Here is a 4388-nt window from a genome sequence, read left to right as displayed (position 1 = left end):
AGTCCGGCAGAGCGGGGCTCTGGGAGTTACTGGCGTTGCGCTGGACGCCATCTCTGGGGCCTCCACGTGAGGGCCTTGCAGGTACTTGAGGCCGCCTCTTCTCAAGTCCACCGTCTCTGTTTCATTCCATGATTGCCCAATCTCTGTTTCCGAGACTTCCTACTGCCCCGGCCCGGGCTGCATTTGGGGGGGTCTAAGCCCTGTGGCACCAGGAGGAAATAGAATTACTCCCATGGCTGCCTCCCCGGCCAGAGTGGACGCGCTGACCACGTCTTCCCAAGCCCTCCCCAGCTCTTGAGAATTGCATCACATGGCCAGTGGACGCTGACAAGGCCGCACAGGGAGGGACCATGGACCCCGCCCAGCGGCTGATTCATCTGCAAGGAGCTGGGACGGGAGAGCTGCGGCGCATTTCCCCTCCCGCGCCCCGCGCCCCGCAGGAGCCAATTGCGGGAGCTGCCCTTTCCGGACGGAGGCTCAGTGAGCACTGGGGAACCTGGGAAGGTCGTCTCCCCCTTCGCACGGCGCCTTGAGCCGCAGTGGCCCAGGTGTGAACGGAAAATGCAGTTTCATTGCCCGAGATTTCTTTTTTTTTAATCCTCTCCCGAGGATGTTTCTCCACTGATTTTTAGGGAGAGTGGAAGGGAGGGGGAAAGACAGAGAAACGTCGATGTGAGAGAAACACATCGATTGGTTGCCTCTTGCATGAGCTCTGACCAGGGCCGGGGCTGGAGAGGATCCTACAACCGAGGTACGTGCCCTTTTGAGCGGAATCGAACCTGGAACCCCTTGGTCTGCAGGCCAATGCTCTACCCACTGAGCCAAACCGGCTAGAGCAGATTTTTTTTACAAATAAGTTGCTTCTACTTTTATGACAATATTGGATCATTAACTCATTCCCCTTAACGTGGGGTAATGAGGCCCTCAAAGCAAGTCATACACATGCTTTGCTTGCAATGCTATATTTAGAAACTCCAATCTCATGGACAGATTTTTCTCACCATTAGAAGTATTTGCAGTTCTTTGACAGCCCTAAAAACAAAGGGTTCCCATGCAATTAGGACCCTACTGTGATTCAGAACTGAAGGACTGGAGGACAGTGGGGAAGTGTTTCTCAAGTTATTTAAAATGTGTCGCCATAAAGCATAATTTAATCTAGAAATGGCTGAAAGTAGTCTGAAAAGAGATAGTTTGAGATTACAGTCTGGGACACAGAACAATAATAGTTTCAAGAAAACAATTTTGCCTGGCCAGTGTGGCTCAGTGGTTGAGCCCTCAACCTATGAACCAGGAGGTCATGGTTTGATTCCCATTTGGGGCACATGCCCAGGTTGCAGGCTCAATTCCCCAGTAGGGGGCATGCAGGAGGCAGCCGTTCAATGATTCTCATCATTGATGTTTCTATCTCTCTCTCCCTCTCCCTTCCTCTCTGAAATCAATAAAAATATATTTTTTAAGAAGAAAGAAAAAATTCTATAAAATGATATTTCTTCTATTAAAATATATGATAAAAATTCTATCTTAAACTAAAAAGTAAACTTGAAGAATTAATAGTGAATGTTAACTAAGGGGAAAATAATGACCTATTGTATTACCCATTAGCTTATAGAAAGTTTGAAAGGCAATAACATCCATAGCTGATGAGAATAAGTCATCATCAGACTTGGTCATTTGAGAACAAGTTGCTACAAATTAGAGATAATCACCTGGCAATGTGTATTAAATGTAAAATATGCATAGATCTGAACAACAATACTGTTTTTGTATCTAAGATATATGCATGAAGCTGTCTGTTGCAGCATTATTTGCCACAGTAAAAACTAGAGTGAACTTAAATGTCTATAATATGGTTAAACAATGAAAAATATTATTTGACTGCAAAAAAAAGTATAAAATAGATGATGATGTTAGTACTGGAGCAGTGACCTTGGATTAAAAATAAGTTACAAAGTAATATAAAGACTACTAGAGGCCTGGTGCACGAAATTCATGCACAGGGGTGGTGGTGGTGTGTGTGTACCTCTGCCCAGCCTGCACCTCTCCAATCTGGACATCCCTCTCACAATCCAGGACTGCTGGATCCCAACTGCTCGCCTGCCTGCCTGCCTGATTGCCCCTAACCACTCCCCTGCCAGCCTGATTGATGCCTAACTGCTCCCCTGCTGGTCTGATTGCCCCTAACTGCTCTCCCCTGCCAACCTGGTTGCCCCTAACTGCCCTCCCCTGCAGGCCTGGTCCCCCTCAACTGCCCTCCCCTGCAGGCCTGATTGCCCCTAACTGTCCTCCCCTGCAGGCCTGGGTCCCCCGCAACTGTCCTCCCCTGCAGGCCCAGTCCCCCCCAACTGCCCTCCCCTGCAGGCCTGATAGCCCACAACTGCCCTCCCCTGCTGGCCATCTTGTGGTGGCCATCTTGTGTCCACATGGGGGTGGCCATCTTGTGTGTTAGAGTGATGGTCAGTTTGCATATTACCTCTTTATTATATAGGATAGTATTTTTTCTGCAAAATCAATAACAGCAACAAACCCCCACACATGTGTCATGGTGTGTTTGCAGGAGCATGAAGCCTTTGACACTGATTCCCCAGTGCGAAGGCACCACGTGATTAAAAGGAGCTGTCCCCTCTCTCACCAGGAGCCGCTCCACGGGGACATGAAGAGAAGTGAAAAGAGTGCTTGCTGCTTGCACACAGCTCCCCACGCCCTGGCGTCACCACCTGTACACACAGCATGGAAGTTCTGAAGCTCTGCAGCCTCAGAGACTTGGAATGGAAGAGTGAGTGAGCTTTCATATGCTTGTCCTTTTCTGCTTTTAAAAAGTTACCATGTAATATTTTTGGATCTTAATATGAAACTCTAAAAATAGTCGTGGTGGGTCTATTTAGGAACCCTGTGTGAAGCGGGGTGGGGGCTGGAAGGATTGGTTGTAATTACCAAGAAGAATAGAGTGTATTCCCTTCCCAGCGATTTGCCATGGTCCCTCTCTGGCCCTCTGTCTCCACTACACCCGAGTCCAGACACAGCTCGCTGAGAACAGGGAGGGTCAGCTGCTCCGCCAGGGGTTCCCTGTCAGCACGTGCTCAGCCTGGTTGCAAGGGTCACCTCCTAGCATTTGCTTCCCAGCCCACCTCAGCCACTTCCCATCCACGGCCCTGCTGGGAGTGGAGTGCAGCACAGGGCCTTTCGGAGAACTCCTTTCCAGGAGCTGCTGACCACTTCTCCTCAAACCAACAGCGCCAGGGAGGGGCACGTGTTCTCAAGCAAGTCAGCGACCCCAGCCTCAGCTCCAGCGCAGACAGAGCAGGAGGCGTGTGCCAGCTCCCATCCTATCCAGACACCCTGTCGTGGGGTCTGGTCATTATCCCCATGAGTCTAAGTGTTTAGCAAGCACGGGCCAGGCCTCTTCTTCATTGTTTTCAGTGCTTAGCATTCTGCTTGGCATAATACGTACTAATAAATGTTCAAAGCATGACTGAAAATGTAAGTAATTGAGCATTTAATGACTACCTATTTAGTACAAGAATACAGTTTATCTACTTCTTGAGTAAAACAAGAACACAAGTATTGCTCTGCATCACAGCTTGGAGACTAAACGTGAGCCTCTGAGAAGGCAGCTGAAGTGCGAGTCATCTGTTAGTGCCAGTCTTGTGGAGAGAGAACGCTGTTGCGAAGTTGATGAGAGACCAGCTTTGAAATGATGGGTCTCTGAAAAAAGTGCCCCAAACCCACGGCTGGGAGAGGCGCCGTCTCAGGAGCGCAGGGGTGTGGGTCCTCAGACTCAGTCCCCCAGGACAAAAAACAGAGCATGGGAGTCCACTTGATGGCTGTGTTCCCATGTTTGGGTTTTCTCTTGTGCCTCCACTGTGATTTCATTCCACTGTAATCATAAGGTACATCCTCAGTGGACTCAAAAGATTAAAAACCAAATGCTACTTAAGAAGTATTTATGTAAATAAGAAATCATCTGAATATATCATTTATTACACTAAAATACACAAATATAGTTCCCAACGCTGATGGTAACTTCCCGTTTCTCAAAAACTCCTTAACAGGGATGCTCAGCTCTGAGAGGGGGAGCGGTCCCTGTGCTCAGCCTCTGACTGGGCCTTGGCTGGCCACTGACCCCATGGGCACGGTGCTTGGACCAGGTGCTTGGTGTCTCTTTGCTTTACTTTCTTTTTTCAAACTCAAGGAGGTAGGCCGTAGTATTTCCAAGATCACTTCCTCCTCTTAACATTTTAAGATTTTGTCATTTAATTCTATTAGTTTCCAATTATAATTCTACTTCAAGCATAAAATAAAACCACATAATCCTGCTATCTCAGGTTAGCACAGCTTGTTCGTATAACCCAGCTTAAGAGAGATTTGTAGGGCGGCCTCCCGGGCATAGT

Source organism: Plecotus auritus (assembly GCF_963455305.1).
Source record: "Plecotus auritus genome assembly, chromosome: 11".
Classification (NCBI taxonomy): Eukaryota; Metazoa; Chordata; class Mammalia; order Chiroptera; family Vespertilionidae; genus Plecotus; species Plecotus auritus.
Note: the sequence above shows the minus strand (reverse complement) of the source record.